This window comes from Moschus berezovskii, chromosome 8 (assembly GCF_049115385.1).
Source record: "Moschus berezovskii isolate FMDL1 chromosome 8, NW_MosBer_1.0, whole genome shotgun sequence".
NCBI classification, from domain to species: domain Eukaryota; kingdom Metazoa; phylum Chordata; class Mammalia; order Artiodactyla; family Moschidae; genus Moschus; species Moschus berezovskii.
This window is the reverse complement of record NC_142467.1, coordinates 45,020,029-45,043,390: the sequence shown is the minus strand read 5'-3', so window position 1 is coordinate 45,043,390 and position 23,362 is coordinate 45,020,029. Positions and strand designations below refer to the sequence as shown.

At 41.7% G+C, this 23,362-nt stretch overlaps 1 pseudogene; it reads left to right on the top strand.

The window, feature by feature from the left end:
• Positions 1-21,613: 21,613 nt before the first annotated feature.
• On the top strand, positions 21,614-22,582 carry LOC148777046 (14-3-3 protein theta pseudogene; annotated as a pseudogene).
• The last annotated feature ends 780 nt before the right edge of the window (positions 22,583-23,362 follow it).

The window sequence follows — 23,362 nt, the reverse complement described above, 5'->3', positions numbered from 1 at the left end:
CATAGGCTTTAGACACGTGGGTTTCAGTAGTTGCAGCACACAGGCTCGGTAGTTGTGGCCTGTGGATTCTAGAGTGTGGGCTCAGCAGTTGTGGTGCACGGACCTAGCTTTCTGTGGCATGTGAAATCTTCCTGGACCAGGGATCTAACCTGTGTCCCCTGCACTGGTAGGAGGACTCTTACCCACTGCATCACCAGGAAAGCCCAGCCACAGTTTCTTTAAATGATAAATATGGCTTGTGATAAGTTTGTGAGGTTCACAAAGATGCCTGAATGTCATTTTCTTAAGGAGGGCAAGTTAATTCATTTCAGACTTTTGAAGGAAGGGTAGCTTAATCACATGTATGAGGCTTGTTTTCAAATTTATGTTAAATACCTGTTTTTTGCTTCTTCATGGAAGGCTGTGTTCCAGTCCATCACAGCAGTGTACATTGTTTGACTTATGTTTGGTTCAGTTCAGTTCAGTCGCTCAGTCGTGTCCGACTCTCCGCGACCCCAGGAATCACAGCATGCCAGGCCTCCCTGTCCATCACCAAATCCCGGAGTTCACTCAAACTCATGTCCACAGAGTCGGTGATGCCATCCAGCCATCTCATTCTCGGTCGTCCCCTTCTCCTCCCGCCCCCAACCCTTCCTAGCATCAGAGTCTTTTCCAGTGAGTCAACTCGTCGCATGAGGTGGCCAAAGTATTGCAGTTTCAGCTTTAGCATCAGTCCTTCCAATGAACACCCAGGATTGATCTCCTTTAGAATGGACTGGTTGGATCTCCTTGCAGTCCAAGGGACTCTCAAGAGTCTTCTCCAACACCACAGTTCAAAAGCATCAATTCTTCCGCGATCAGCTTTCTTCACAGTCCAACTCTCACATCCATACATGACCACGGGAAAAACCATAACCTTGACTAGACGGACCTTTGTTGGCAAAGTAATGTCTCTGCTTTTTAATATACTATCAAGGTTGATCATAATTTTCCTTCCAAGGAGTAAGTGTCTCACACCGAATTGGACACGACTGACGTGACTTAGCAGCAGCAGCAGCAGCAGCAATTTCATGGCTGCAATCAGCATCTGCAGTTTGGTTGGAAACAAGTAATTCAGAACTAAATGCTTTTTATTTAGAACTAATTATTTATAATTATTTTTAATTTTACATAAAAATAAAGATGTTTTTTATTCCAGGGTTGAGGTGATAAGAAGATATTTGTTATAGAAAAGAAGAGGATTGAAAACCTAAAAAAATAGAAACTCAGTCATTATATGCAGAGAAAATCTGTTGCTTTCTTATATACATTTTTCCAGTTCTTTTCTTATTATATGATACAATATTCTAAGCCAAATGGTTTGGGTGGGATGGGTATAACTCGGGGCTTGAAGGACAGTTTCTGAAGGGCATAGGCCAATCAACATATCCTACTCACATGGTTAGGGCTTCCAAGGTGGCGCTAGTGGTAAGGAATCTACTTGCCAATGTAGGAGATGCAAGAAATGCAGGTTCAATCCATGGGTCAGGAATATCCCCTGGAGTAAGAAATGACAAACCTACTCCAGAATTCTTACCTGGAAAATTCCATGGGCAGAAGAGCCTGGCGGGCTACAGTCCATGAGGTTGCAAAAAATCCGACACGGCTGAGTGACTGAGCAGCCCCATAGTCACAGTGATTGACTCTAGGATGTGCACATAGTTCAGGAGAGACCAATTAAGAGAAGACAAAGTTCTGTGATTTTAAGTTATCCAGTGAGCAGATTCTTCTCATGTAAACATGAATGTTCTGGCTCTACTAGGGAAAAATATGTTTGAAAAGTCAACCCCACTTCTGAGGTTAAAAAAAAAGAAACGGTGAGAGTCTGGGATCACATTGAGACTTGGTTAGAAACTCTCCTGCAAGTTGATTAGTCAATAGCCTAATTTATCCCCTTTTAAAATTTAACCAGATTGGTATGGCTTTGCAGCTGAAAGCATTCTGTGTGTGCAACTAGCAGGTTCAGTTAATTGGATCTTCCTTCATTCTGTCTTCTTTCCCTTGTTCAAACTCCTTACACATTTTTTATCCCTCCCTTCACTCTTCTTGGACATCATTTCTAGCCTTCTTTTGGATAAAAGGTCAGTGGTCTCCCCATTTTCTCACAGGTATCACTTATTCCAATTGACATTTACACTTGAGTAAACGTAAACTTCTCTGACCTTTTTTAAAAGCTAGATTTTTAAAGAGATATTTTCTCTGTTTTAAAACAGTACGTTATTGTTGCTTTTCTTTGTAAAAGGCCACATTCATCCTTCCAGATTTTTTGGATAGTTTGTCTACCCATTTAGATTTTCTTTTCTTTCTTTAAAATGGGAGTCTGCTCCTTCTCTTTCTTTCCTCCCAGTGTGGGATGCAGGTGTTTTGTAGACACATGGGAGCCACTTAACAGTAAGTTTAAAAAATATTTAGTCATTTCCAAATACCATTCTTAGTCATGTGAAATAAATATGGGAATATATCAGCCTTTAAATATTCCATCTAGTGTTGAAAACGGGAACAACAGATGTAGGTATTTGAGTGGGAGAAAATACTGCTAGATATAAGTCTAAAGTCTAGCTTAGTTCAAATATTCTTTTCAGTTTGAGAAAGATATGCTTAGCCTTTCTTCTGGCTAAATTTTGGTAATCCATCTGCAAAAGATGATTAAGACATAAATTCAGAGTTCATCTCTCAAGGTTGGTACCAAGAACATTTTCAGCCAATCTATCTGTAAGTGATTTCAAATTCCTCTTGCCATTTGGGGATAGTGTTTCTCACTTGACCTCTTGTCTGTGGTTCAGTTCCATCCAGCACTTCCTATAGCCCCCTTTCTTTCTATGGCATCTTAGGTTGCATCTCCTCCAGGCACCATGGCCTCCATATGCTTTATTCCCATTATCTCATTAAGTCTTACAATGACTCCAAAAGATGTGTTAAAGATGAGCATTATCAAACTATATGAGGAAATCTAAGTTTGGAGGTGTATGAACTTGCCTGGTACCCCTAGGCTCATTAGTGGTAGAGCTGAGGTCCACACTGAGATTTGTTTGAGACTAGAACCCACATGGTTTCATTGAGTTAGACAAGGCTGTGGTCCATGTGATCAGTTTGATTAGTTTTCTGTGAATGTGGTTTTCATTCTGTTTGCTCTCTGAAGATAAGGATAAGAGGCTTATGGAAGCTTCCTGATGGGAGAGACTGGGTCTTGTTCTGATGGGTGGAGCCATACTGAGTCCATGCCTGTGTGGGACATTTTGAAGGAGGTTGCCATTATCTTCATTACCTCCACCACAGTTTGGCCTCAGGGCAAACAGGTCAAACAACAGGGCAGGAACATAGCCCTGCCCATCAACAGAAAATTAGATTAAAGATTTACTGAGCATGAACATGAACTGATGCTCAGTAAATCTTTAATCGAATTTTCTATTGTTGGGCAGGGCTGTGTTCCCTGCCGGTTATTTGACCTGTTTGCCCTGAGGCTAAACTGTGGTGGAGGTAATGAAGGTGATGGCTACCTCTTTCAAGAGGTCCCCTGGACGCACTGCCACACTCAGTGCCCACGACCTTGCAGTAGGTCACTGCTGACCCACACCTCTGCTGGGGACTCCTGTACACTCACAGGCAAGTCTGGGTTAGTCTCTTGTGGGTCACTGCTCCTTTCTTCTGGACCCTGGTATGCGTAAGATTTTGTTTGTGCCCTCCAAGAGTCTGTTTCCCAGTCCTGTGTAAGTTCTATAATCAAAACCCACTGGAAACAGTGAGAGACTATCTTTTTGGGCTCCAAAATCACTGCAGATGATTTTGACTGCACCCATGAAATTAAAAGACTCTTGCTCCTTGGAAGAAAAGCTATGACCAACCTAGACAGCATATTAAAAAACAGAGACATTACTTTGCCAACAAAGGGTCCGTCTAATCAAAGCTATGGTTTTTCCAGTAGTCAAGTGAGAGTTGGACTATAAAGAAAGCTGAGCGGTGAAGAATTGATGCTTTTGAACTGTGGTGTTGGAGAAGACACTTGAGAGACCCTTGGACCGCAGGAGATCAAACCAGTCAATCCTAAAGGAAATCAGTCCTGAATATTCATTGGAAGGACTGATGTTGAAGCTGAAACTCCAATACTTTGGCCACCAGATGCGAATAACTGACTCATTGGAAAAGACCCTGTTGCTGGGAAAGATTGAAGGTGGGAGGAGAAGGGGACAACAAAGGTTGAGATGGTTGGATGGCATAACCGACTCAATGGACATAAGTTAGAGTAAGCTCCGGGAGTTGATGGACAGGGAAGCCTGGCATGCAGTGGTCCCTGGGTTCGCAAAGAGTCAGGCACGACTGAGCGAATGAACTGAACTGAACTGAAGAATCCACATGCTAACTGTGGTTGAGGACTCCCTTCACTTACACTGAGGGTCTGAGGCTGATAAGGTAGATGACTCAGAATGAATATATAAACATTTTACATGGGAGTAATTCATGGGGCAAAGGCCAATCTCCCTTGGATTGACTTCATGCTGCTTTGGTAGTCTACTGGGGAAACAGTGGGGTGGGAGCCTGATACTTCTATGATGGCAATCTGCTGGGGTCAGCTCCTCCTGGTGTGTTATTTTCCATCAAAAACTCTTTGAGTTTTTGGGAGACTATAGAGTCTTCCCTAGTGTTTTCTTTAATGTTTTAAATGTCTTTTCCCTAACATTCAGTTCAGTTCAGTCACTCAGTTGTGTTCAAATCTTTGCAACCTCATGGACTGCAGCATGCCAGGTTTCCCTGTCCATCACCAACTCTTGGAGCTTACTCAAATTCATGTCTACGAGTAGGTGATGTCATCCAACCATCTCATCCTCTGTCGTCCCCTTCTCCTACCATCTTCAATGTTTCCCAGCATGAGGGTCTTTTCCAGTAAGTCAGTTTTTTTGCATCAGGTGGCCAAAGTACTGGAGGTTCAGCTTCAGCATCAGTCCTTCCAATGAATATTCAGGACTGATTTCCTTTAGGATTGACTGGTTGGATCTCCTTGCAGTCCAAGGGACTCTCAAGAGTCTTCTCAAACATCGCAGTTCAAAAGCATCAATTCTTTGGCGCTCAGCTTTCTTTATGGTCAACTCTCACATCCTTACATGACCACTGGGAAAACCATAGCTTTGATTAGATGGACCTTTGTTAGCAAAGTAATGTCTCTGCTTTTTAATATGCTCTATAGGTTGGTCATAACTTTCCTTCCAAGGAACAAGCGTCATAATTTCATGGCTACAGTCACCATCTGCAGTGATTTTGGAGCCACCAAGATAAAGTCTGTCACTGTTTTCATTGTCTCCCCATCTATTTGCCATGAAGTGATGAGACTGGATGCCATGATCTTAGTTTTCTGTATGTTGAACTTTAAGCCAACTTTTTCACTCTTCTCTTTCACTTTCATCAAGAGGCTCTTTAGTTCTTCTTTGCTTTCTGCCGTAAGGGTGGTGTCATCTGCATATCTGAGGTTATTGATGTTTCTCCTGGCAATCTTGATTCCAGCTTGTGCATTTTGCATGATGTACTCTGCATATAAGTTAAATAAGAAGGGTGACAATATACAGCCTTGACATACTCCTTTCCTGATTTGGAACCAGTCTGTTGTTCCATGTCCAATTCTAACTGATGCTTCTTGACTTGCATATGGATTTCTCAGGAAGTGGGTAAGGTGGTCTGGTATTCCCATCTCTTTAAGAATATTGCATGGTTTGTCATGATCCACTCAGTCAAAGGCTTTAGTATAGTCAGTGAAGCAGATTTTTTTTGGAATTTCCTTGCTTTTTCTATGATCCAGCCTATGTTGGCAATTTGATCTCTGGTTCCTTTGCCTTTTCAATCTAGCTTGTACATCTGGAACTTCTTCATTCACGTACTGCTGAAGCCTAGCTTGAAGGATTTTGAGCAAAATCTTGTTGGCATGTGAAATGAGTGCAATTGTATGGTAATTTGAACCTTCTTTGGCAGTGCTTTTCTTTGGGATTGGAATGAAAACTGACCTTTCCCAGTCCTGTGGCCACTGCTGAGTTTTCCAAATTTGCTGGCATATTGAGTGCAGCATTTTCACAGCATCATCTTTTATGATTTGAAGTAGCTCAACTGGAATTCCATCACCTCCACTAGCTTTGTTCATAGTGACGCTTCCTAAGGCCCACTTGACTTCACACTTCAGGATGTCTGGCTCTAGGTCAGTGATCACACCATCATGGTTATCTGGGTCATTAAGATCTTTTTTGTACAGTTCTTCTGTGTATTCTTGCCACCTCTTCTTAATATCTTCTGCTTCTATTAGGTCCATACCGTTTCTGTCCTTTATTGTGCCCATCTTTGCATGAAATGTTCCCTTGGTATCTCTAATTTTCTTGAAGAGATCTCTATGCTTTCCCATTCTATTGTTTTCCTTTATTTCTTTTCATTGATCACTGAAGAAGGGTTTCTCATCTCTCCTGCTATTCTTTGGAACTCTGCATTCAAATGAGTATATCTTACGTTTTCTCCTTTGCCTTTCACTTCTCTTCTTTTCACAGCTACTTGTAAGCCCTCCTCTGACAACCATTTTGCTTGTTGCATTTATTTTTCTTGGGGACGGTCTTGATCCCTGCCTCCTGTACAGTGTCACAAACCTTTATCCATAGTTCTTTAGGTACTCTGTCTATCAGATCTAATTCCTTGAATCTATTTCTCACTTCCACTGTATAATCATTAGGGATTTGATTTAGGTCATACAGGAATGGTCTAGTGGTTTTCCCTACTTTCTTCAATATAAGTCTGAATTTGGCAATAAAGAATTTGAGCTGAGCCATAGTCAGCTCCTGGTCTTGTTTTTGCTGATTGTATAGAGCTTCTCCATCTTTGGCTGCAAAGAATATAATCAATCTGATTTTGGTATTGACCATCTGGTGATGTCCATGTGTAGAGTCTTCTTTTGTGTTATTGGAAGAGGGTATTTGTGATGACCAGTATGTTCTCTTGGTAAAACTCTGTTAGGCTTTGCCCTGCTTCATTTTGTACTCTAAGGCCAAATTTGCCTGTTACTCCAGGTATCTCTTGGCTTCCTACTTTTGCAATCCAGTCCCCTGTAATGAAAAGGACATTTTTTTTGGATGTTAGTTCTGGAAGGTCTTATAGGTCGTCATAGAATTGTGTAACTTCAGCTTCTTCAGCATTACTTGTCGGGGCATAGACTTGGATTACTGTGATATTGAATGGTTTGCGTTGGAAATGAACAGAGATGATTCTGTCGTTTTGAGATTTATCCAAATACTGCATTTTGGACTCTTGTTGACTGTGATGGCTACTCCATTTCTTCTAAGGGATTCTTGCCCACAGTAGTAGACATGATGGTGTCTGTGTTAAATTCACCCATTCCAGTCCATTTTAGTTCACTGATTCCTAAAATGTCGATGTTCAGTCTTCCCATCTCCTGTTTAACCACTTCCAATTTACCTTGATTCATGGACCTAACATCCCAGGTTCCTATGCAATATTGTTCTTTACAGCATTGGACCTTGCTTCCATCACCAGTCACATCCGCACTGGATGTTGTTTTTGCTTTGGCTTTGTCTCTTCATTCTTTCTGGAGTTATTTCTCCACTGTTCTCCAGTAGCATATTGGGCACTTACTGACCTGGGGAGTTCATCTTTTGGTGTCCTATCATTTTTCCTTTCATACTGCTCATGGGGTTCTCAAGGCAGGAATACTGAAGTGGTTTTCCATTCCCTTCTCCAGTGGACCACGTTTTGTCAGAACTCTCCACCATGACCTGTCCATCTTGGGTGGCTCTGCACGACATGGCTTGTGGTTTCATTGAGCTAGACAAGGCTGTTGTCCATGTGATGAGTTTGACTAGTTTTCTGTGATTTCCCTAATGTTACGTCCTTTTATTTATAAGGTCTGTTTCCCAGATACTATAAATTTCAAACTGAGATACAATATACTTCATATATCCAAAAGTATTACCAACAAATCATTTAGAATAAAAACCAACTTGAATATCAGACTGTTACTGAGAGAAGGGGCTCCCCAAACAACTAACCTAGTGTTCCCAGGAAGCTGTAACCTCTACCTTTTTTCTTATTTTGGGGTTCTTTTGATTTTTGTTTACTTTCTTTCCTTTATACTCAAGAGAATATGAGAACTCTCAGGTTCCTAAGCTGAAACTTTTCATTCTTTCTTAACCCACAGACACCTCTGCCCTTCCCTTTCCATTCCTCTGTTTCAATATCAGGAGTCCCTATCTTTGGAAGTTCTGGCCAATAAGACATCACAGCACCCTTTTTTGAAGAGCTCATTGGTAGACATGTTTGATCACTCCTGATGTGTCCTTGAGGCCACACAACAGAACCATTCAGAGCAGAGTCCTGCAGCCAGAATGACCATAGGTTTAGATCCAAAGGCTAAGAAAACTTCATCCTTCCATACCTGCTGGAGTTTCTCATTTCCCATCTAGTCTGGCCATCCAGGCTTTTAGCAGAGACTCCTCTATAGAGTTACAACTGCCAGGACTAGAAGCACAGTGGAGATCTAAGAGCCATCTGTAGAAAGGGGACATCTCACCCATCAGCTTTTTAGGATTCTTTGTGAGGCAAGAATATGGGGCATGATGGAATGAAGTTCTTGTTGGATTCATGTTTGATGCCAGGCTAGTGGCAGGGTGCTTGCTGTTCTTGGTCCAGAGGAAACTTTGATCAGTCAGTCTTTGCAGACTAGAGGGATGCTTCTCATTAGAAAAGCCCAAGTTGCCTGGCTTGACATGATGGGGTTTTTCTCATGGATACCCTCCTCCCAGAAGGGATGAAAAGAGAGGTCAGCTCTTCTGGGTGTGTGCACAGATGGGTCATCAGCCCACAGTTCACAAAGAGTCAACTCACAAAGGCAGATTTCAACCTTTGTGAGATTTAAAATCTTTGTTTGCCTAAGAAATCCTCCTATTAGACATTCACTTGATCTGACTTAAAATCCTTGGGTATATTTCATGAGGAATGTCTGAAAGTGAAGTGAAAGTGTTATTCACTCAGTTGTATCCAACTCTTTACGACCCCATGAACTGTGGCCCACCAGGCTGCTCTGTCCATGGAATTCTCCAGGCAAGAATACTGGAGTAGGTTGTCATTTCCTTCTCCAGGGGATCTTCCCCACCCAGGGATCGAACCTGGGTCTCCTGCATTTCAGTACATTTGAAAACTAGACTGAGTTCGGCTCTGCAGGGGAATGGCTAAGCAATGTTTGCTTACTATTTCATTAACAAGTCCTGGTTTGTGCAAAAAGCTAAGTTATCTCATGAGTCTAATGTAGAAAAGGACACCATCAAAGGAAACAATACAGAGTGAGGGTTTTCTGGAGGGTGTTTTAAAAATCATTTTATTCCACAACTAGTAAAAGTGAGAGAGAATGCCTTCATAATGGTTCAGTAAAACAAACCATGAGAGAGGAAAAATATTGCTGATGTCAATTTCATGACATGCTACTCTGACTTAATGAGCAAACTGCATTTCTCATAGTAACGATTATTTTGCTTGCCTTGACGGAAGAAAGATTATTGGGTATTCTCTAACTCTCATGGGAATCACTTATAAAGTGAAATTTTTTACCTGTGAGGTAAACCGTATATCTTGTTGACCTTCTTGCAGAGACAATCATTTAAAGGTGCATCACAACTGAGCGACTTCACTTTCACTTTTCACTTTCATGCATTGGAGAAGGAAATGGCAACCCACTCCGGTGTTCTTGCCTGGAGAATCCCAGGGGCGGGGGAACCTGGTGGGCTGCCGTCTATGGGGTCACACAGAGTCGGACACGACTGAAGTGACTTAGCAGCAGCACTCCCTTTTTCTTGGGACTAACATATAAGAAGGAAATGGCAACCCACTCCAGTATTCTTGCCTGGAGAATTCTATGGACCAAAGAGGCTGGTGGGCTACAGTCCATGGGGTCGCGAAGAGTCGGACACGACTGAGTGACTAACATACATACATAACACATAAGAAAAGTCACCTGTTATTAAATAACTTATAGATGCCTGACTTTACCATCAGAGAGAAATAGCGTGGCTACTGCTGGCGAATGGTGACAGATTTGTTTTTAAGGACTCATTGAATTTTAAAGTAGTTGCCCTCATGGGTCCGACTGGATGAATCTGACTTAGCAGACAGTTTACAGGAATAATTCAAGTACTAGCATGTTTGTATTTTCTCCAAATGTGAATATGAGAAGCATATACCTTGCCTAATTGACACCTGCAATTTTACCTTCTTCAAGCGGAGAAAGGACATACGTATGAACCCAGCTGTGAGCTCATTCAGAGCAGAGATCTGTAACTTGTCTTTTTGCATCCTTAGCGCCTAAGGTTCTCTCTTCCATTTAACAACTATTTTATTCAAGAAATTTTTACTGAGTGCCTACTATGTGCCACGGAGAAGGCAATGGCACCCCATTCCAGTACTCTTGCCTGGAAAATCCCATGGGCAGAGGAGCCTGGAAGGCTGCAGTCCATGGGGTTGCTGAGGGTCGAACACGACTGAGCGACTTCCCTTTCACTTTTCACTTTCATGCATTGGAGAAGGAAATAGCAATCCACTTCAGGGTTCTTGCCTGGAAAATCCCAGGGATGGGGGAGCCTAGTGGGCTGACGTCTATGGGGTCGCACAGAGTCGGACACGACTGAAGCAACTTAGCAGCAGCAGCAACTATGTGGCAGTCTCTATTCTAGGTGTTGAGGATATGAACGTGAGCAAAACAGAAAATCTCTGCTCATATGGGACTAATATTTTTGATGGAGGATAAGGCTAAAACATGACGATGCTATACCGAATATGAAGAAAAAACAGGAGAATAAAGGGAGAGAGGGTGAAGGGAGGGCTGTGTGCACATGTGCTGGTTTCCGTAGGAGGCTTCTCTGCCCTGGTGACATGGAACAGAAGGAAATGGGTCTGGTGATCTGGAAGAGCAGTCTAGGCAGAGAAAACAGCTGATTTAAAGCCTTGGGGTAGGAATGTGCTTAGTGACAAGAATAAGGCAAGAGGAGCTGAATGGACAGCCATTAAAAAGAAAGAAATATCGCCATTTGCAGCAACAAGGATGGACCTAGAGATTATCATATGAGGTAAAATAAGTCAGACAAAGAGAAATATCATATGATATCCCTTATATGCAGGAATCTAAAATGAAATGATACAGATGAACTTACAAAACAGAAACAGACTCACAGAGAACTAACTCATGGCTGAAGAGTGGGGAAGGGAAGGGGAAAGAGATAGTTAGGGAATTTGGGGTCCATATGTACACACTGCTGTATTTGCTTATCTTTTAACTTTTTATTTTATATTGGATTATAGCTAATTAACAACACTGTGATAGTTTCAGGTGGACGGCAAAGGGACTCAGCCATACATATTCATGCACCCATTCTCCCCCAAACTGCTATATTTAAAATGGATAACCAACAAGGTCCTACTGGCCAGCACAGGGAACTCTGCTCAATGTTATGTGGCAGCCTGGATGGAAGGGGAGTTTGGGGGAGAATGGATACATGTATATGGATGGCTGGGTCCCTTTGCTGTCTACCTGAAACTGTCACAACATTGTTAATCAGCTATAACCCGATACAAAGTAAAAATTAAAAAAAAAAGAGGAGCTGAGTGGAGTAAGGGGAGGGTGGAGTCATAGCACAGAGGTTAGAGGTAGTGAGGAAGGACAGATCACCAAGAGTGGAGGAGGTCAGGGGTGGGACTGTGGACTTTATTCTGAATGTGATGGCAGCTTTTGGGTGGGGAGTTGAACCTGGGAGTGAGGTCAGCTTATTTATATTTCAGCAAAGTCTCTGGCTGCTGTTTGCAGACCAGGAATAGAGACAGAAAAGGCTATTAGGAAGCTCTGGCAAGAAACAGTGGTGGCTGGCTGTGGAGGTGGTGATCACCTCTTAGCACGGAGCCTCACATACAAGAGGTGCTCAATAAGTTTATGGCTTTCATTCACTTGGATCCCAAAATTCCTTCCTCCAAATATCTGTGCAAACTTGCCTTGTTCAGGAAAATGTATTTACTTCCACTCATTTTCTTTTTAGAAGAATTTTAAAATGTATATATATTTGCAGACCACAGAAAGGGGGATGTCTTCTCAGAGGCTCCAAATGTTCAAACAAGAGCTGTACCCTAAAAGGACTTTTTAAAATGAAAAATATTACACTTTTATATGCTGTTAGAATATCCATTGTGCCTGCTGTTTGAAAGAGATCTTCTATGCCCTCTTCTCCACTTTTTTTTTTAATAAAAAAGTTTGAAAATCACTGCTTTATACATCCTAAGTCTTGCTCAAAGTTTTGCAGCCAATTATCTTTCTTGTTAGATCAGTCCTTCTCCATCTGACTGAGGCTGACCCTTTCCCACCTCTTGTTTCCAGAGCAGCACAAGCTAAGATGGTTTTCACCAGAGCTACTGTTTCAGTTCCATCAGCATCTCTGATGATGATCATTAATAATGTCAGCTCAGCTCTGGAAACAGTGTGAGGAGTTAGCCAGTTGGTTTACTATCTCTCTTATTTTGTGGTTGTCTGGCTACTGTAAAGGCAAAGTGTCTGGAGGGTGACAGAGGTCTTTGTCATAGGGCAACTGACAATTTGGAAGTCTAGGTAATTTCGAGGGGGTGCAGCTACACTGATGTCAATTACAATGGTGCTGCATCCCATAGACAGTTAATTTAGGAAGGTGGTTCTCCAATTCAGGTGAGTGCAGGGTCATCTAGAGGGCTGCTTAAACCATGAATTACTGGACTCTGTATTTTCAAATTCAGTTGGTTTGGGGTGGACCCTGAGAATCTGCATTTTTGACAAGTTTCCAGGTGATGCTGATGCTGGGATGAGGTTTTAGAAATACTGAACCAGAAGAATTCACTTGAGAGAGAGAGCAGTGTGAGAGTATGAGAGAGAGCGGGAGAGGGAGCACGCGAGCGTGCTTAAATATGTAAGTGTTCAGTGTGCTGTTTCCTTGGTGAGTGTGTGCCCATGAGTGTGCAGTGGGAGACCAGAACCAGGGGAATCGTGAAGAACTAGAAGCCCTGGTTATTGTCTTTGAGAAGCTTGTAGTCTAATTAATGTTGGAGGGGGAGAAATGCTGCTTATTCTGAAATAAATGTGTGCTAGGTACTAGGGGATGATTGTCTTGAGTGTTAGGTGAAAGGATGGGGCTGGAAGGACATAAGGAAGAGAGAAGGGTCTGAAGCAGGCCACCAAGCATTTTGTTCCTTTGGAGGAGTGACGGCACTTGGGGTAGGGCAGGAGTAAGCTCTCAGTGGCAGGGGGCAAGCAGGAGGGAGTGCGTTTGGATCAGGGGAATGAAGAGTTAGGAACCTGGTTGGCTTGAGGGAAAAGATTTGTTTGGGGAGACAAAAGAAATGCGTTTTGGACACTGGGTGAATGGAGAGGAAGGCTAACAAGGCCTTGGACACTGGGAATATAGATTGGGGGGTTATTTGTGTCTAGTGTGAAGCAGAAAAGCCTCCTTCAAGAAAGAACGTGGAGAAGTGCCTGAGTACTTGCTTAGGCAGAGGCGCACGTGTGCCTCAGATTTCCTTTTCTGCTAAAACAGACATTATCTTATAAACAGGACTAAATGGCTATAAATGCTAAGTGACGTACTGATGCTTTTAAATATTAAGGAAGAAGGATCTTTTATAAGAGCTAAAGGGAACAGTAAAAATATTAACGTTCTATAAAAAGGCAACTGCACCTGATTGAAGCAGGTGTGCCAAATGCTTTAATTTTTATTTACTTATTTTTAGTTTCAAGCATTGTGATTTGCAAAACTGACTTTCACAACAGGCAAAAGAATCGTTGAAAATTCTAACAATACTCTACTAATATCCATTCATCTATTTTTATAAAGTGCATTAAAATAATGAAGACATTTGCTAAACTTCTGTGTAGCTCCTAGAGTTTTTGAGGATACTAAGAGTTTGATAATAGGTGATGGACAGGGAGGCCTGGTGTGCTGTGATTCATGGGGTCGCAGAGAGTCGGACACGACTGAGAGACTGAACTGAACTGAACTGAACTGATTTTAACTAAGCAGATAATCCTCTAAACATAAATAGCCTCTTAAATTATTTTAGGGCCATAACTATGTAAAGGATATGAAACAAGAGGTTTAATAACAATAAATAAAGATTTCAATAATGATAACAGATGTGATGAACATCTTTTAAGTTCTTACTCCGTGCCAGGCACTGTGTATTTACATATGTGTGTGTGTGTGCATGAATGCACATATATTCCTCTCTGTGGGTAAAGACACACATATTATTTTAAAAATAATAATTACACTTTATTCAGGTGTCACTACGTATCATAATGTTTAGTCATAGCAAATATACAATTCATTGATTTTAGTAAATTTATAGAGTTGTGCCACCATCATCACAAACCAGGTTTAGAACATTTCCGTTATCCCAAGATGTTCTCTTGTGCCCGTTTACAGTCCATCTCACCCCACCTTGTAGCCCCAAACTGTCTTATTCTCTGTTGCTGTGGGTTCCTCTTTTCTGAATGTTGCATGTCAGTGGAATCGTACAATATGTGGTCTTTAGAGTCTGGCTTCTTGTACTCAGTGTAATGTTGTTCAGATTCATCAATGCAGTGCCATGTATCAGTATTTATTCACTTTCATTGTTGAATAGAGTTCTATTGTGAGGATACTCAACATTTTGTTTGTCCTTTCACCAACCAAAGGGGATCTGGATTGTGTCCAGTTCTGGATTATTATGAATAATACTGCTATGACTGTTTGCTTACAAGTCTTTCAAAAATTTAATCATTCCAATTACTCTGTAGTTTAGAACCATTATAATTTCTTTTTCTCCAGATAATGAAACCAGAGCTCAAAAAATTATGAAACTTAATACCTGAAACCAAGATTTTTCTGGAAGACAACATAGGCAGTATGCTCTTTGACACTGGTCTTAGCATTATTATTTTTTTGGATCTCATCAAGCAAGGGAAATAAAAGCAAAATTAAATAAATTGAACTGTATCAAACTAAAAAACTTTTGCACAGTAAAGGAAGCCAGCAATTAAATGGAACGGTAACCTATTGAATGGGAGAAGATATTTGCAAATGATGTGTCTCATGAGGGGTTAATATCCAAAATATATGTAAAGAACTCACACAACTCGATAGTGAAAACCCCAAGCAATCTGATAAAAATGTGCAGATGTAATAAACTATAATGGAAAAGAATGAGAAAAAGAACATATATATATATATATTTAGTTGTATACCAGAAACTAACACAACATTGTAAATTAACTGTACTGCAATTAAAAAAAATAAAATATGGTCAGAGTACTTAAACATATATTTTTCTAAGGAAGATACAGAGATGACCATTAGACACATGAAAATATGCTCAACATTGCTAATTATCAGGGAAATACAAATCAAAACTATACTAAGATATCATTTCATGCCTGTCAGAATGACTCTCATGAAAAAGCAAGGTGGGAGGGAGGTTTAAGAAGGAGGGGATGTATGTATACTTATGGCTGATTCATGTTGTTGTATGGGAGAAACCAATACAATATTGTAAAGCAATTATCCTTCAGTTAAAACAATGACCACAAGTATTAGGCATTGGTGAGGATGTGGAGGAAAGGGAACCCTCACATACTGTTGGTGTGAATGCAAATTGGTACAGCCACTATGAAAAACAGCATGGAGAGTCCTCAAAAAGTTAAAAATGGAGCTATCATATGATTCAGCAGTTTCAATTCTGGGTATTTACCTAAAGAAAATGAAAACACAAATTCAAAAATGTACATGCACCCCTATATATAATATAAATTTTATATAATATATATAAATGCATATATATGCAATGGAATACTACTAAGCCTTAAAAAAGAACGAAATCTTCCCATTTGCAATGACCTGGGTAGACCTAGAGGATCTAGAAAAATAAGTCAGACAGAGAAAGACAAATACCAAATGATTTCACTTAAATGTGGAATGTAAAAAACAAAGAAATGAACAAACAAAACAAAACAGAAACAAACTTATCAGTTCAGTTCAGTTCAGTTGCTCAGTCGTGTCCGACTCTCTGCAACCCCATAAGTCACAGCACGCCAGGCCTCCCTGTCCATCACCAACTCCCGGAGTTCACTCAAACTCATGTCCATCGAGTCGGTGATGCCATCCAGCCATCTCATTCTCTGTCGTCCCCGTCTCCTCCCACCCCCAATCCCTCCTAGCATCAGACTCTTTTCCAGTGAGAACAAACTTATAGATACAGAGAATAACTGGTGGTTTCCCGAGGGTAGAGAGTGGGGATTGGGCAACATCGATGAAGGGGGTTAAGAGATACAAACTTCCAGTTATAAAATAAGTGATGGGCATGCAATATTTGGCATAGGGAATATAGTCTATAGTATTGCAATAGTTTTGTGTGGTGACAGACCATTACTAGACTTAATGTGATCAGTTCATAATGTGTATAAATGTTGAATCACTATGTTGTAGACCTGAAATTAATATAATATTGTATGTCAACTATACTCTAATAAAAAATTATAAAACTTGCCCCAGGTGATAAATGCAATAGGGGTCATATTTTGAGAAACTGAATGCACTTTCTTCTTTTGCTTTTCCATATACTTTACTGACTCCCCAGTTGAATAAGCTAGTCAGCTCTGACATTCAATATAAGATTTAGGGACAAAATAGTAAGATTAAAAGTCATGTTTTAGAAGAGGGAGTATAGGGAGAGGAAAATGGAGGAGGGTAGGATATTTATTTATTTTTTTATTATTTTTAGCATATCAAGAGGAAGGCTTAGAAAAGTTAGATCATCATTTCTTCCATAGATGGAGAAGACACCTCTTGCACCTTAGGCAAGGCTCTTCAGCATCCCACCCTGGGAGCATATGGCTAAATCTGATAAGAAAGGTAGGAACCTACTTCTTTGACAAGGGTTTGTGTGGGGAGAAGAGCAAGGACAACAGAGCTGGGCATGTGGGCCCCCGTCTCCTCACGTGGACTTTGGGATGGAGCAAGTGAGGGTAATGGGGTCAGTTGAGGAGTGACAAGGTCATGGGCTTTGGACTCAAGGCACTTCTGGGACTCTGGGCAGAGCTTGTCTCCAGTCTTCCATGCTCCAAACTGGGGGACAGCTGCATCAAAGGAAACTTGGTAGCCCAGCATGGTTGGGCAAAGAGATGACCCATGCTTGGCTTTTCTCAGTTGGCTTTGATATCCCGTGGTGTGGAGGGACCCTGGCATTCCTTCCTTCTTCAGAGGACCCTGGTGGTTTGAAGGAACATCAGCTCTGCACTTCCCAAGTGACTCAGTGGTAAAGAATCTGCCTGCCAATGCAGGAGATATGAGTTCAATCCCTGGGTTGAGAAGGATGCCCTGGAGACGGAAATGACAACCCACACCAGAATTCTTGTCTGCAAAATCCCATGGTCAGAGGAGCCTGGCAGGTTATAGTCCATGGGGTTGCAAAAGAGTCGGACATGACTGAGCGATTAAACAATAACAACAGCAGCAACAGCTCTGCGCTATAGAGATTGTGGGTGGACTGCCTATTTCTGGACTTTAGATGAAAGACATGATACAGCAGCTTTAGGAAGAGCTGAGGTGAGAATCAAGCCAACTAGAGACCCTCTCTAGGCCATTGTCAGAAGAGAGACCTTCCTGTGGGGTGTCTCAGACACTAATTTCAGCAGTAGCAGAACACTCAAGGGACAGAGCAACTGTGATTCCCAGCAAAAGTCAGTTTGAAACCAGGGCTACTCTTGCCCCAGGGCAGGGACTGGAGTGAGGGCAGTGAGGTGCCGAGCGCATAGAACTTAAGGAGGGACTGACTTCTCCTGAGGTTTAGATCAGTCTGCCTGCCGTACTCCCAGTCAGAGTCGTCTTGGAGGAAAACAGGGGTGGAGTGGAAATCCAGAATAGTACACTGATATTTAAGGCAGGTAAGCCTTACCTTAGGAATTTTAAATTATCTTGTCAGTCTAGGTTTGTGCGGGTCTGCTTTCCCGAGGCTCTGTTTTGTTTGCTTGCTTTCCGCTCCCCGGGGTGTGAGGACTGGGAGAAGAGAGCTGATCTGTCAGGGAGATGCATAAAGAACCACTTCCTCGCCAGATTTTGTGACCTATTTACGTATCACTAACTACAGAATCGTGAGGCTAGGATTTGGAACCAAATTTTGCCTGACTCTAGAGCCTACTGGTAGCTTAGATGGTAAAGAATCTGTCTGTGATGCAAGAGACCTGAGTTCGATCCCTGGGTCTGGAAGATCTCCTGGAGAAGGGAATGGCCGCCCACTCCAGTATTCTTTCCTGGAAAATTCCATGGACAGAGAGGAGCCTGGTGGGCTATAGTCCATGGGATTGCAAAGAGTCAGACATGACTGAAGCGATGTAGCATGCCCTTCCCATGAAAGTCACTTTTGGGCTTCCCTGGTATCTCAGCTGGTGAAGAATCCACCTGCAATGCAGGACACCCCAATTCCTGGGTCGGGAAGATCCCCTGGATAAGGGATAGGTTATCCACTTCAGTATTTTTGGGCTTCCCTAGTGGCTCAAACAGTAAAGAATCTGTCTGCAATGCAGGAGACCTGGGTTCAATCCCTGGGTTGGGAAGATCGCTTGGAAGACGGCACGGCAACCCACTCCAGTATTCTTGCCTGGAGAATCCCCATGGACAGAGGAACCTGGCGGGCTACAGTCCATGAGGTTGCAAAGAGTCAGACACGACTGAATGACTAAGCACAGTATAGAACCTACTCTTTGGAGACAATAATAGCAATAATGACTAACAGGTTCCGAGAGTTTATTATGTGCAAGGAACTGTTCTAGGTGCTTTATGTGTATTAATTCTTTGAATCTTCACAATATCGTGTGGTATTAAGCGCTGTCCTCATGTGACAAAGGAAGACTTTGAGGTACAGAGTACAGTAACTTTCCAAGGTCACACAGCATGTGAAAAGTGGTGAACCAGGTTCTCTGAGTGTGGAGCCCACACTCAGAACCACTTCATCATGAAGGCAGCTGACTTAGACGACATCATCTGACACTATACTGACTCACACCTTTCCCAGAAATTTCACAATATGGTCTTACTTTATCCTCTTGATGGACATAGTGGTTAAGTGGGGTAGGAGGCAAAGTTTCCAGTTTACATATGAGGGGATCAAAATGCCTGTAGTAGATAAGGAATAGAATGGGGCCTTGAGAATGCTGGGTGTGCTCTGACGAGATCACAGGCTGTGTGGAGGAGTGCAGGGTGGGATCATGGAGGTCACTGAATGTCATGTTGAGTTTTCTGGGAAAGCAAAATACAGGCCGATTAGAGACTGTGAAGAGAAGATATGGAACATACTTGAAGTTGACACCATGTTTAATAATTACTTCTCAATGGGATTCTGTCTAGATCTTCAAAAAGAGAAAACAAAAGCTGCTGAATGCATCAGCCTTCTGTTAAGTCCCATAGGCATATTTTTCTTGCCCTCAATTCTTATTAAAGATTGGTTGAACCTAAAGAAAATGCCAGTTTTGCTAATTATTGAAGATGTTTAAGGCATAATCTCTATCTTATAGTGTTAGATGAAGCAGATAAATAGCAGCAGATTGATTAGTGACCAAAGCGAACTTGAGGCAATGAATCACAAAAGTCATTTATTTCAGAGAATTCAATAGGGAAATGTTTTCTGAAATGTGGCACATGAGATGGTTTTAGGGAATATCCCAAATGAACATTTGTATAACAGTTATTCTTTTTACTAGGAGAATATTGGTTTCCTATTTATAGAAATGGTTTACTTACATTTAAGTTTAAAAGCCAAAGTGATTTCTCTATGTTGTCCATCTGAAGCTTATATAATATCTCACACCAACTATACCTCAAAAAAAGGCAAATGGATATAAAGAAAATAGTAAGTAATAGCATGGATGGTATGTGAATCTTGGAAAACCACAAATCAGTAAGATTTGGGGAGTACTGTATTAATGGAACAAAGACCAACTGGTTATATAGCAACTCAAAAGCAATGAAAATAAGATATTTTGCTCTCTTCCTACCCTATTCTCAGCTTTTATTCAGCTTACTCTGTATCATGCACTGTGCCAAACACTCTCTGTATTAGCTGATTTTATCTTACAGCAATTGTCACCCAAGAATCATTCTCTTTTTATTCCTAAGTAGCAGAACTCTGATTTTTGCTGTGGTGGCAGTGACTCCCAGCTCAAAGACTGCATTCCCAGGTTGCTTTGTAACCAGGTATGCCATGTAGCTGTTCTGACAGGTGATCTATAAATGAGAGAGTTGTGAGGAACATCTAAGTAGTTCTGGCTATTAAATGGAGCTAATTCATATGGAAGAAGTGCCTATTTATCCTTTCTTGGCATGCCTTTGTGATGGCAGGCTCTCCAATAGCCATCTAGGAGTGTAGATAAGTTTGAAGATGGAAGCCAAAGGCTAGGATGATGGAGCTGAAAGAGAAAAGAAGCAAGTGGCCCTGGTGACTATGGAGCTATACCTTCTTTTGACAGTCTACTTCCGATCCCTTTTACCTGAGATAGAAATTAACTTCTATCTTGACAACTTCCATTATTTGAGGTCTTCTGTTAAAAGAGCCAAACTTAAAAATTGAAATATAGTACATTATTAAATAAACTTATAGTAGTACATTATTTACAGGTATATAGCACAGTGATTCAATATTTTAGAGATTATATTCCATTTAAAGTTATAAAACACTGGCTGTATTCTCTGTGCTGTACAGTATATCCTTTAGCTATCTGTTTTATACATAGTAGTTTGTACCTGTTAATCCCCTAGCTCTATCTTGTCCCTCCTTACTTCCCCCTCTCTCCACTGGTAGGCACTAGTTTGTTCTCTACAACTGTGAGTCTGTTTCAGCCTTGCTGCATTCATTCACTTATTTTATTTTTTAGAGTCCACATTTTAAAGAGGTAATGTACAATTTTCATCTTTGTTTGACTTATTTCACTAAGTGTAGCACCCTCCAGGTACAACCATGTTGTTGCAAATGGCAGAATTTCATTCCTTTTTATTTGGATAAATAAAATTCAGTATATGTATATATATGTATGTTTGCTCAGTCACTCAGTCATGTCTGACTCTTTGTGACCCCATGAACTGTAGCCTGCCAGGCTCCTCTGTCCATGGAATTTTTCAGGCAAGAATACTGGAGTGGCTTGCCATTTTCTACTCCAGGGGATCGTCCAGACCCAGGTATTGAAGCCGCATCTCTTGTATCCCCTGTATCGGGAGGCAGATTTTTACCACTGTGCCACCTGGGAAGCTGTATGTATAAATATCCCATATCTTTATCCATTCATCTGTTGATGGACATTTAGGTTGCTTCCATATCTTGGCTATTATAAATAATGTTGCTGTGAACATTGGGGTGCGTGTATCTTTTTGAATTAGTGCTTTTGTTTCTTTGGATATATAGCCAGGAGTGGAATTAAACAGCTAAACTTAGGACTCGCGCCGTGGCCGCGGAGACATGAAGGCCTCCTTGCCGCGCCCCCCCACCTCCCGCCAGCCCCCCGGGTCCGCGCTCGACCTCGCTGTCCGCTCCCCCGGCCCCCATGGAGAAGACGGAGCTGATCCAGAAGGCCAAGCTGGCCGAGCTGGCCGAGTGCTATGACGACATGGCCACCTGCATGAAGGCTGTTACGGAGCAGGGCGCCGAGCTGTCCAACGAGGAGCGCAACCTGCTGTCGGTGGCCTACAAGAACGTGGTCGGGGGCCGCCGGTCCGCCTGGAGGGTCATCTCTAGCATCGAGCAGAAGACCGACACCTCGGACAAGAAGTTGCAGCTGATCAAGGACTACCGGGAGAAAGTGGAGTCCAAGCTGAGGTCCATCTGCACCACGGTCCTGGAATTGTTGGATAAGTATTTGATAGCCAGTGCAACTAATCCGGAGAGTAAGGTCTTCTATCTGAAAATGAAGGGAGATTACTTCCTGTACCTTGCTGCAGTTGCCTGTGGTGATGATCGGAAGCAAACGATAGACAATTCCCAAGGAGCTTACCAAGAGGCTTTCCATATAAGCAAGAAAGAGATGCAACCCACACACCCCATCCGGCTGGGGCTGGCTCTTAACTTTTCTGTGTTCTACTATGAGATCCTCAATAACCCGGAACTGGCCTGCACACTGGCTAAAACGGCTTTTGATGAGGCTATTGCAGAACTCGACACACTGAATGAAGACTCGTACAAAGACAGCACCCTCATCATGCAGCTGCTGAGAGACGACCTCACATTATGGACATCAGACAGTGCAGGAGAAGAATGTGATGTGGCAGAAGGGGCAGAAAACTAAGTGCATACAGGGTGTCATCTTTCTTCCCCTTGAAACCTTTTTACTCATCTCCATTCCTTATTCCATTTGGATTTCCTATAGCAAAGAAACCCATTCATGTGTATGGAATCAACTGTTTATGGTCTTTTCACACTGCAGCTTTGGGAAAACTCCATTCCTTGATTTGTGTTTGTCTTAGCCTTCCTGATGTGCAGTTACTGCTGTAGAAAAGTATTAATATCTTCATTTCATACAAACATAAGTAACTTCCAAACACTTATGTAGAAGACTAAAAATGTATCTTGTATTTAAGTAATCTGAACCAATTCTGCAAGTGACTGTGTTTTGTATTACTGTGAAGATATGAAAATGTAGCTAATTACAATTTAAAGAGTGTTCTACATAACTTCATAATTTCTACATTCCCTCCCTTACTCTTCCTCAGTGATTTCCTTTCAGTAAGCAACTTTTCCATCCTCTTAATGTATTCCTTTTTAGTAGGAATCCAGAAGTATTAGATTGAATGGAAAAACATTCGACATTTTGGGACTGGGGGATCACAGGTTAAAATGCCTCCTATATCACATGTGATGGAGGTCTTGTGTTATCTGTGACAACAGGGAGTTTCCTTATTCACTCTTCATTTGCTGCTGTTTAAGTTGACAACTTCCCTTCCCAATAAAAACTCACTTACACCTCCTGCCTTTGTAGTTCTGGTATTCACTTTACTATGTAATAGAAGTAGCATGTTGCTGCCAGAATACAACCATTGCTTTTGGCAAATTAAAGTGCATGTCATTTCTTAATACACTAGAAAGGGGGAAAAAAGCACACAGTCCAGTCTAAAACATTAGTACTTTTCCATGCAGATTTGTGCACATGTGAGAGGGTGTCCAGTTTGTCTAGTGATTGTTATTTAGAGAGTTGGACCACTATTGTATGTTGCTAATCATTGACTGTAGTCCCAAAAAAGCCTTGTGAAAATGTTATGCCCTATGTAACAGCAGAGTAACATAAAATAAAATTACATTT